The 12,373-nt window shown below is 33.4% G+C and overlaps 1 protein-coding gene across 2 annotated transcripts in view; it reads left to right on the forward strand.

The window, feature by feature from the left end:
• LOC127731750 (alpha-(1,3)-fucosyltransferase 7-like) overlaps window positions 1-12,373 on the forward strand; it is a 637,348-nt gene that overhangs the window by 33,102 nt on the left and 591,873 nt on the right. The gene's annotated exons all lie outside the window — the stretch shown is intronic.

Consider the following 12,373-nt stretch of genomic DNA (forward strand, 5'->3'; position numbering starts at 1 on the left):
GTCAGTGTATGAGTACTAAAGTAGCAGATTGTTATGACCACTATCTAAAAGCACAAAATACTTTTTTAAAAAGTCTTGGCGAATTGCTTAAATATTTCTAGATGCAGTTTCTCAGAGATACAGGTTAAAAATGACACAGTTAAAAAATAAAGGAATTCATTGCAATGAAGCTTTGCTGTGTACACGAGTATATGTGTAAATATGGCTTGAGTGAATAAGACGGTCACGTTTTTCTGGTATAACTCTAGCGATAAAAAGTAATAACGGTGCTGTAAATCAACTTATACTTCTTATTAAATTATTTTTTTGAAAATGGGAGCTAAAATAATGCAGTATAAATGCAATTAGTTGAATAAGAACTCAAGTTTAGTTTATATATATGGACAACAGTATTTAAGAAAGTGCGAAATTAGGGCAAAACACTTGTGTTGAAGTGTTCTGTTGTAATTTTGCTCTTTTTCAAATAGCGGGTAAACTGGTTCAGTGATTATCTCCCTTCCAAATAATACACTTCAGTTTTTGAAGCGTTTGCCGCACAGGGACTCGGTTAGCAGATCAATTTTATTTTGATAATCAGGCATCAATAATATTTTTGTTTTCTAGCAATGTGCAGTTTACCATCCATATCAGTATACTGAAAAACCCTAAATTTAAAGGGATCTAAGTTGCCATTTTGAATAGCCTACCCTTCTTTAAATGAAAAACAATTAAAAATATTTCTATATGAGTGTTTACCTTACAAAGACACTCATTTCCTTCCTAAATGATTCTTCTATCAGAAGCATGTATTGATTTCCCGATCAACGACTACCTAACTCAGCTATCGTTTCAATCAGGTCAAACATTTCAAATACCCCAGCGAAAGCAACATTAACTGGAATACATGTCGTTTTTCAACAACATAGACACAAGAGCAGATACATTTGTCATTACATCCAGTGGCAAATATTTCATGCATGTTCAGGATAAGAACAAATAAACAATAAATACAATAGGCCAGTCCAGTAATAGGGGTCGACCAGAATGAAAAGCGGTAATTTCCTTAGAAGCAGTAATATTCACTGTAAATATAAAATAAGAAGATGTTGTATGATTGCCAATGAGACAACTCTCCACAAGAGACCAAATGACACGAAAATTAACAACTATAGGTCACCGTACGGCCTTCAACAATTAGCAAAGCTCATACCGCATAGTCGGCTATAAAAAGCCCTGCAATGACAAATGTTAAACAATTCAAACGAGAAAACTAACGGCCTAATTTATGTACAAAATAATGAACGAAAAACAAATGTGTTACACAGCAACAAACGACAACCACTGAATTGCAGGCTCCTGACTTGGGACCTGCACACACAGAATGTGGCGCGGTTAAACTCGTTTGAAGGCGCCAAACCTCCCCCGAACCTGGGACAGTGGTGTAATAGTACAACATAAGATCACACTATAAAAATCAGTTGAAAAAGACTAACTCCTCAGATGGATATATTATTTTATGAATTTTTCGATTTTTAAATTCAAGTTCAGTGTAAACGGAAACCAACATGCTTGGATAACATAAGATTTTTTTGGTTAATGAAATCTGTTTACTTTTGACAGTTTCAGAGAGTATATTGCAGTTTGGACATTTTCTTAACGACGAGAAACTTTTTCAAAATTCCAAATTTTCTTTACCCCAAGGATGACTGGGGTATAGAAATATGTTAACTTTTGTTTATTTTTATAAAGTTAACCACTTGTCAAAGTGAGGCGTCCTGTGGTTATGCGGGATGTATGAATACGCAGCCACATTCAATCTGAAGGCAGTTAAATCCTATGCCTCATGCAGAGAGAGTGGCACGCTCTCTCCAATTTAAGAAACTTTGCAACAACTCTTTGATAGGTCCGTAGGTGGTACCCACACTTGTTTGCCTAAATGTGTTCCTCCTCACAGAAGTTCCTCTGGAAACTTTGTTGTGAACAATGCTATAATATTTGTTCCTTTTGGAACAAATATTATACATACACTTATTCCGTCAGGAACACATAAAGTGATATTTGTTTCCAGTGTAAATAATGTTCCATATTTAAAACATATATTATAAAAGAACTTCTATTCCATGACAGTGTGTTGCCACCTCAAATTTCTATGCCTATCCAATATACCTTCATTTTCCCGTTGCAGTCCAAATTTGCCGCTCTCCATCTCGGTCGGTTCCTTATTACAGGACATACCTTTTTTATTAATCATTAATTTGTTTTCGTCCTTAACATGCATAAACTATTTGACACCGGACGTAAAGAAAACAGCAATCAATCAATTAAATTCATTTTTTAACCGTAGTGTTTTTTAATGAACGAGCTATGTCACACTTTGTATTTCTACACAAAAATTTTGCAAGGTTGTCGATTGCCTTATATTTATAGGACAATGGTATTTCTTACATACATGTACCAGTTGGGAAGTGCTTTCTTTTTCCTGTCTTTGTATGAAGTAGATTTCCAATTACAGCTTGTGTTGGACTATAGGGGTGTCAGATCAATGGGTGTCGGACAAACGGGGTGTTGGAATAGCGGGGCGTCCCCAAGAAACATATTGGCTCTTGCATCGAGTAATCGATATGTGGAGGCATTTTTGTCTGTCAGAAAACTTCTCAACTTTAGTTCCCCGTTATCGTTTTACCTCATTTGGCATTGGTAATGCATGACCACATACATTTTTTATACGACCGCAAAAAAAAAAAAAAATGTGGCCGTATACTGGTATATCGATGTCGTCGTCTCCGAAGAAAGTTTGTTTCCAAACAATAACTTGAGTATAAATGTATGGATCTCAATGAAATTCTACCACAAGTTTCCATACCACTAAAGAAAGCTTGGGATTGATTTTTGGGGGTTATAGCCCTATTTTAGGGGTTATAGCCCTAACCGTTTAAGAATTGGGGGCCAGAAAGGGGTCAAAAGCAAACATTTTTCTGGTTCCCGGACAATAACTTTAGTATAAGTGTATGGATTGTATGAACATTTTACCACAAGGTTCCATGCCATAAAAGGAAGGTTGGATTTAATTTGGTGGTTATGGCCGTATCCGCTGGGATTTGAATAATCTTCAATTATTGGGGTTCTTTGATATGCTTAATCTTATTGTGTAATTCGAATTTAGATTTTGGGCCCATTTTTCAAATTGGTCTACATCAGGGTCCAAAGGGTACAACAATTAACTTTGATTGGTATCAATATGCAGAATCTAATAGTGTATTTAGATTTTGGTTTTTTGGCCCATTTTTCAACTTACCCGAGGGAACAGGCAATACTATTAATATAACAATGTATATATAAGAGGCATTACAAATTGACAATCCATCAGAACAAGTATTTTCGCTTAACATTAAATGTGACCAAATACTGAATTCACCAAAACCTGTAACAACACTAGCAAGAGGAACAGGAACAAACAGTTGCTCGCGGTATACCCAACTTGTTTTAGACATTAACCGACAATTCCATCCTCAGTGGGTAAAAGAATTTCACAGTCACGTCAAACAGCAAGTGACTGCCCGGCAGATATTACAATTGCCTACAGTACAACAACTCATTACATATAAAGTTCCAAACCAAATACAAAATAATTCCATAATGCAGAAGCTTGAAAACAGGTAATGGACAAGATCAAAGAAGCCAGGTTATTTAATTTCATTTTCAGATATATTGATGATGTTCTTTCCATTAACAATCCGAACTTTTCTGATTGGGTTCCATTAATATACCCAACAGAACTAGAAATTAAAGAAACAACAGACATGGCTTCCTCCGCCTCATTTTTAGACTTATACCTCGAATTTGACATACACAGTCATCTCCGTACCAGAATCTATGACAAACGAGACGAACTTAATTTTGAAATTATCAATTTTCCCCACCTTAGTAGCACTATACCAACTTCACATGCATATAGGATATCAATTTCCCAACTTATTCGGTTTTCAAGAGCTTGCAGCTCCTACTCAGACTTTGTAAAACGTCACCAGTGTCTGAGCAGAAAGTTGATGAACCAGGGGTATGTCAAAGAACGTCTCGTCCTATTTCTAAAAAAGTTCATCGGAAGGTACCAAGACCTTGTTGATAAATATTCGATATCAACTTCACAAATAATACAAGTATAGATTCTGCGTACTGACGTTGTTTATCATCTTAATAACAAGTTATAGTATTCTTTTCTCTGTACTTATGTATCCCGTCATACTTTGAACGACAACATTATTTTATTTTATTAATATTACTTTTACTGTTAAGTCTGTTTTTGTGATATACATTTGACGTGACTTTTAACTTATGTATTTCGTCATACTTTGAACGACACAATTATTGTATGTCTACTGTGCGAATTTCAAACGCGCGATTTTACGCCAGTACTTAAAACCTTCCATCCTTTATGGGTGGATTTTAAATAGATAAATTAAATCGTATAATAAAAAAGCAAAATGAGGATGTTCAATTTGATATATGCCTTTTTGTGCTTCTTCGTTACATTTATTTGTTTTTGTAGTGATTAAGATGGTAACACAATGTTGACTGCTGTACCCCTAATCTTGACATTTTTACCTATTGTGTCTGTTTGTTTTGTTCACGCATCGTTGTCAATATAATGGAATTTGATGCCACTGTCATACAAGTGAGAGGTTTAGCTAGCTATTCAACCAGGTTCAATCCACTATTTTCTACATAAGAAAGTGCCTGTACCAAGTCAGGAATATGACAGTTGTTATCCATTCGTTTGATATGTTTGAGCTTTTGATTTTGCCATTTGATTAGGGACTTTCCTTTTTTAAATTTCCTCGGAGTTCAGTATTTTTGTGATTTTTTTGCCAAGTTGCTGATTCTGCCTTTTTTTTGCCCCAGAACAAGAACAACTATCAAATCACTCCTAAAAACATAGACTCCGAAATATGTAAGAAAACATTCATACTCAGTAGTTTACTACATGTGGTATATAAATATCAAAGCATCGTTGATAATGAACCTAGGACCTGCTACATCAGACATCCACACAGAAGAACTCAACGGAATACATTGTCAGACAAAATATCACATTCCTTAATACATAACTAAGTAATATGCTACGAAAGTGATGACGGACGGACGGACGGAAAAGATGAGTGCATTTTACCACCAACTGATTGAGTGGAATAATAACGAAGGTTCCTATCTTACTGCTCCAGATGCGCATATCGACAATCAATGTGTCCTCAGTTTTTTCGATGCCAAAATATTTAAAATCCAAAATTTAATTCGAACGATGAAGAGCTAATAGAATCAAAAGGGACGAAGATGGTAAGAACCAGAGCTATACATGAGGGAGATATATTCCTTAATTTGAAATGAGTTCCAAAATTTTATAACAACAATTTTCAATAAAACAACATCCGTATGTTCATGCCTGTGCCGAAGTACTGGCTACTGTGAGGGTGATACCCTCTTGGAGATATACTATTACTAATTGAACATTTACTGGATGCGGATATCAAAATTGATTTTATTATTTTTCTTTTAATTTAGGAAGCCAATATGTAAAAAACAAAATGTCGTGTCAGCTTGCAGCTGAACTGAATCTTGTTATCTACAAAGGTATGAACTTTTTAGAACTTGAATCTCAGTACAGTACTTTCGTCAAGCAAAGAAAGCCACATTTGATAGAAACACAAAGAGCTCCCTAATGTTGTCTTCAACGTCACGACCACTATCGTATGTTGTTTTTCCATTAAAGTAGATGAAAAGACAATCAAGGAAACCACATGGATTGCTTTGTCAGCAAGTCGATAGCCAACATTTTAATTAAATGTTCCTTTCTACATTTTGAAAAAAAATGTATATTACAGACTTCCGTACGAACGACATTTTTATGAAGTATTTTATTAGGTTACATGGAGATATAAAGTTAAGATTCCACAATACAACATAATTGAGAGTTTAGACATAGAATAGTCATAAATAGAACAACCGAAACCGCCGCAGATCAATAGACTAATTTCATATTACCGACTTTTGACTACTGATTATATAATTTTTCGACAGGTTACCTTTTCTGTGGTTGGACATCCTGGTACTCAGTCAGGTAAGAGCAACCAAAATAAGTAAAATGAAACATATAATTGGTGTAATTTGAGGGGAAAGTTTACTGTTTTCCGATGATTTTGTCGTGTAAAGAAAATATAAAGCAGTTAATTTTCCCCCAAAAATTGTACCGGTTAAAAGCTTGATTTAACTTTTCTTTACCTTGCTCTTACTTGACTTGGTACCAGGATGTCCTACCACAGAGTAGGTAACCTGTCAACAAATGCAAAATTCGGAGTCAAAAGTCGGTAATATGAAAATGCCATAGAGAATAGCACTCATGATTTTGGTACCATTGCATAATTCACGAACCTTTCACTAACAGAAAAAAGTTATCATTTGAATAATGTCATTTCCGAAGAACTAGCCTCTAGGTGTCGAAAACTAATACGTTAGTTATTTTTTACTCGACAGGGGACTAATTTACAGGTCCATATCAATTAAAACCATTAAAACATTGCTTTCACTTACTCGTCTGTTATGTATTAGAATGCCCTGTTACAATATATCAAAACACACTTTTGATGCCTAACATATAAATATAAGAGCCAAGAATTAAAACAACCTGAAGGAAATCGCTTTATCCACCCAAGGTCGGGTTTTACTGAGCATTTGCAATCTCAGTTTTTAAATGACAATGCGACGGGTGCTACATGTGGAGTAGGATCTGCTTACCCTTCTGGAGCACATGTCATTACCTCTGGTGTTTGGTGGAGTTCGTGTTGCTCAGTCTTTAGTTTTCTGTATTGTGTTTTTTGTACATCTGGTAGTTTATCGTTTGTTTGCCAAGTCATTGTCAATCTGTTTTTGACTTATGATTTTGAATATCCCTTTGTTATCTTTCGCCTCTTTCTTATAGTTCACAAATAGGTGTACAATAGGTGTACATACCAAGTTATATTCACAAACATTTCATACAGATTCTGGCGTAAACATCACGTTTGTCTTTGACACTATCATAAGATATGCTGCATACCAAACTTTTTGAAGCCAAACATAAAACGTGTAAGTCGCAAGAATTCAAACGGCCTGGATAGAACCATCCTATCCGCCAGAGGTCGTGTTTTACGGAGAAGTTCCAACCTTGGAGTATATTCATCTAATTTATGATCCGGAAAAGTACACACAAAATATATCGTGTTGTTCCTGTAAGTACTGCACTGGATATTGACAAAGTTCATTGAAAACTGAAATACTGAAAGAGGCATATTTCCTTACCCACAGTATGTTATTCTGTTCAAGTCCTATCCCAACCAAGTTTTTAAACTTCCAAAGTGTGTTATGTTTTCTAAGATAATAGCAAACAAGATAATACATAGATGATAAACCTCAATTTGTGCATTTTATCATTTTATGTTGATAATGTGTTGTAAGTAATATCTCATTCGTCACAGAACAGCATAATTTATTTATTTCTAATCAAATTTATCCAGAATGCATCGTTGTTTTAAAAGCTGGTGGAAACCTGGAAGCACAGGAAGTTGATTCCAAATGATGATGTACACTTCCACATTGGCCAAATCGTGCCGTATCTAAATCATGGGCAAAGTCAGAAGTCAAATGTTTATCAATGCTATCCCATATCCAATCACTTCCAAGATGTGCTGTTGCTGCTGACCAATAACTGCCATCTGAAAAGATGTTATTTAGTTGTTTATTATATCTATTACCTTATACTGTTAATGTCACAGCAGACCAACATATGTAGAAGAAAATATATTATGTAGTTGTATATTTTGAATCCCAAATGTAGTGAATGTCACAGACGAACACATTCTGTAGATGTAAAGATATTATATAGTTTTGTATTGTTAATCCAGAATGACGACACCAATTTCATAGAAGTACACAATCTGTAGATGTAAAGATATTATATAGTTCTGTATTGTTAATCCTATGCTGCCAATGTCACATTAGAACAAAATCTGTAGATGTAAAGCTATTACATAGTTACACAATGTGTATTCCAATGCTTCTAATGTCACAGAAAACAAAATACTATATTATTGTCTGATTGTCTCTCGTACTTTGTTATACTGTCTAGGACATGATTATGTTATTTACTAGATTAAATAGCAATAACGGCTTGCAACTGAAATATGGGTTAATAAATCGATTGGTATTGACGTTGGATAAATCGATTGTGTGCAGTTATTTTCCATCGATTTCTCTGTGGTTCACGTTTTCTATGTTTGTCTTTTCTGTGTAATGTTTAAGCATGTACATAACACTACAGGGAGATAACTCTGTAAAAATCAGCTGAACGTTTTAATTCACGTTCTATTGTTAAGGAAATATTAAGCTTTTCAATGATCAATATTAGTGTTTGTCAAACTGCTATATATCCAATGAAATTTTTCCGATAAAGTGTGTAGTTCAAGTTTTTTGAAATTTTGATATTTTTGTCAAAGGGTCAAAGTAAACATTTTGTCAAAATTTTATGAAAATTAAACGAACCAAATTAATTTTAGTCAAGGTGTTTGGTACCACATTAAATGACTTGTTTTCCCTCTTCTCTGTTTCTTTGTAATGTTTTGTCTATCTACTTCGACTTGTGTCATTCCTGATGATGGTAAACCCAGTATCATACTTCCACTTGTGTCATTCCTGATGAAGGTAAATCCAGAAAAGCGCACCCAAATGCATGAAATATTGAAAGGATTATATTTTCATTTACAGATAGATTTCTGATATCAACAGTCAATTGAAAAGATCATTATAATTATTTTTGAAGTATGTCGCAAATGAAATAAGGGACCAGCGTGATCAATCCGATTTCTTACCGCGACGAAGAAGGGGCAAATACAATTTATAATAATATCATCCGTGAATGAATTTGGACCTTGTGTGTTGATTGCAGATATCTAACATTAATTAAAAGATGATCAGTTTGACACATCCTCAATGTAAAGGGAAGCATTAATGAGAATCGGAAGATACCAAAGGGATATTCAAATTAACTCATAAGTCATAAAACAACGAAAATACATACAATAGTCTACAAAACAACATAAAAAACTAAGACTATGCAAAACAAACCCCTTCAAAATCAGGGCTGATCTATGGTGCTCCGGAAGGGTAAATAAATGAACATGTAAAGTGTTGAAAATATAACAAGTATGGAAAATCAAGATATATGTAACGAATCACATCTACGTTATTTGGTCTCTGGTAGATAGTTGTTTCATTGGCCATTATAATACTTCTTCTTATTTTTGCATTTAATGGACATATATGAATTCTCAAGATATCTAGTTTGATCAAATAAGGGACCAGTAGACATTTAAAACTAAATTTTTTTTTGAAAACAAATACTAGTAAAACTTATCGTTCACTTATAACTCGTAACTTTTATTGGTGAAAAGGTTGTAGCTTTATTAAAGAAGACATCTAATATATGGAAAATTTAACCGTTACTAATTAATGCATTGTAATGGAATGATATAGTTTTTACATTTGATGCAAAAAGACCAGTTTGATTGACCCAAAATCTCATAATATAATATATAGCACACTAAAACGTCTATCCAAATTACAAAAAATCCTAAAGAAACAATTTACAATGGATTGACTCGTTATACTGTATCAACATTTCATGTGTATTATAGAATAGACGCCATCTAATCAAATACCAAGATGATCTCCGATGAATTCCGTATGTCACATGACCTAATGTAAACGTATAAATATAACAAGTTTGAGCTTTCTAAAAAGCTGTGGATTGCTTCGCTCTATCCTAATTTAAGGTAATATGTGTGCATGTGGTTGTTGATTTAGTATTGGAAATTTGGTATTTTTAGTTATTGATTGATATAAAATGGATGTCTTAGACTTGGAATATCAATTTTTGTATATACATATTCAGATGAACTTTTCTGAAATTTTAAACTGGCTGTTCAGTGTTTAGTTGTCAATGTGTTTTTGTGGAGTGTGGTTTTCTAGTTCTTTCAGCTGGTCATTGACTTGCGACTTTGATTGCTAGTTCTGTATATAAATTATTTAGATATATATATGAATGTTTAGGTATGTTGATTAAGAGTAACATGATTTCGAGTGATGAAGACAATAACAATGAAAACCAAAGAGTAAACAAAGACTTGTACAGCCAAAAGATATTTACAACAGTTAAAATAAATAAGAAACAGCAATAAATACTTAGTTTCGGTGAAATGATGTTGTTCTACTTTACGAATGTGCGTTATACACCCATTCTTTTAAAATTGTGTTTACTTTACTTGTTGACAATTAAAACATTTACAAATAGACACGACGCTGGAGGTTTGCTCCTCTGGAGGTGTGCTTAGATAGGCAGAAGTTATAAAATACAGATTATGCATTTTTGTTAACATTGTATAGGAACATTGTTTAGCTAAACAAATCTTGCATATTGCAGATTAACAAAGCAAATAAACACGTATTAATAATTGATATTTCAATATTGAATTTCAGTGTGCAATATATGCATAATAAAACGAACACAAATTAATAACAGTTGATTGGAACTGAAATACACATAGTTAATTTTCCGGCATTTGATGTTTTATCCTGAGACAACATCTCCACTGTTTATATTTAAAATAAAAAAAAAAAAAAAACAGCACCAACAAAAGATGAATGGTCGGGGTTTTTTTTATTGAACTTACAAAATTTCACCCTGACAACAAATAAGACAATAGTCGTTAGTATTATAACGATATATGAATGTATTTAGGATAATATGGTTGAAAAAACCTTTTTGTCTTTAAAAACACAAAGTCAAATAGAGGTACGCCTTCTGAACGAAATTAACGGCATATATTTTATAATATTTGATAAGTAGTTTATTTTGCATATTTGTAAGCCGGTAAAGCTTTGATACAGCCAAAATTTCGTCACTTGATATTATCTAAAAAGTGATTAATTTCATCTTTAAATTACAATATATTGCAAGACGCCGTACAGACAAAAGTTGTTATTTTGCAATTCGCCGTACAACGTCCTGCAATTCGCCGTACAATAAACAAACAATGTTTTGGTCCATATTCTTTAAAAACATCTTTATGACAACAGATTTCAGTCAATATGATGTCACACTATCATAATCTAAAAACGTGTCTGGAAAAATAATGAAAAACAGTTGAATATCTTGCCAATGGGGCGACAGAGGACAATCGACCTCGAAATTTTCAGGTACTAAGTGGCAAGCTTTGGAGTATAACACAAAATATTGTCTTAATTTTGTACTTATCGGCCTAATAATTTAAAGAATTATATATCAGAAAATCATTTCTTAAGTGGTACCCTCGTCAAATCAGTAGAAATGCTCTAAATTGAATGAATACTTACCTTGTTTACTTTTTTTTCTATTTCTCTCCGCTTCGTTAGTACCCAATTTCCGGTGGCGATGATACACAGTGGTATTGCACATGCCATTGGTTCTGCTTGCAAAATGTATATAAGGGGTGCTATTGGACAGCCCTGTCTGGCCGAACGAGTTATCGAAAAATATTTTGAAACATGTCCATTTGTTTTTATACAAGTTATAGCATCATAAAGTAACATTTTGATCCATTGTCTAAATTTTTCCCCAAAATTAAACTTTTCTAATACAAAATCCACCCAATCCCATTCAACTCTATCAAAGGCTTTTTGTTGATCAAGAAATATTATTATTCCATCTTCGTCTTCGTTGTCAATATAGTCTATTATATCTTGAATTAATCTGTTAGCATCACTAATGTTTCTTCCTTTAACAAATCCTTTTTGATCTGGATGTATTATTTTTGGTAAGACTTTTTTCAATCTCATTGCAAGAAGTTTTGCTATGATTTTATAATCGGTGTTAAGTAATGTAAGAGGTCTCCAGTTTTTTATATTTTCTCTTTCACCACCCTTATGTAATAACGTAAGAACCCCTTTATGTTGTGATTTACTTAAGGCATTTTTATCAAATATTTCTTGAAGGAGTGTAAAAAAATTATATTTTATTATATCCCAATAAAAAATGTAAAATTCAGATATAATGCCATCCTCACCTGGCGATTTGTTAGTCTTTAGATCTTTGAGCACTTTTTCTAATTCTTCCATATTTATTTTACTTTCAAGCATCTCCTTATCGTCGAAACTTACCTTATTTTCAATAAATTGGCAAAGCTTTTCACCGCACTGTTTGTCCCACCCTTCAGAAGTAAAAAGTGTGGAATAAAATTGTACTTGTTCTTTTAATATCGAATCAATATCATATTTATACTCACCCGTTTTTGTTTTTATACGATTCCACAATTTGTTTTGACCATTTTTCTTT

Source organism: Mytilus californianus, unplaced genomic scaffold (genome assembly GCF_021869535.1).
Source record: "Mytilus californianus isolate M0D057914Y unplaced genomic scaffold, xbMytCali1.0.p SCAF_20, whole genome shotgun sequence".
Classification (NCBI taxonomy): Eukaryota; Metazoa; Mollusca; class Bivalvia; order Mytilida; family Mytilidae; genus Mytilus; species Mytilus californianus.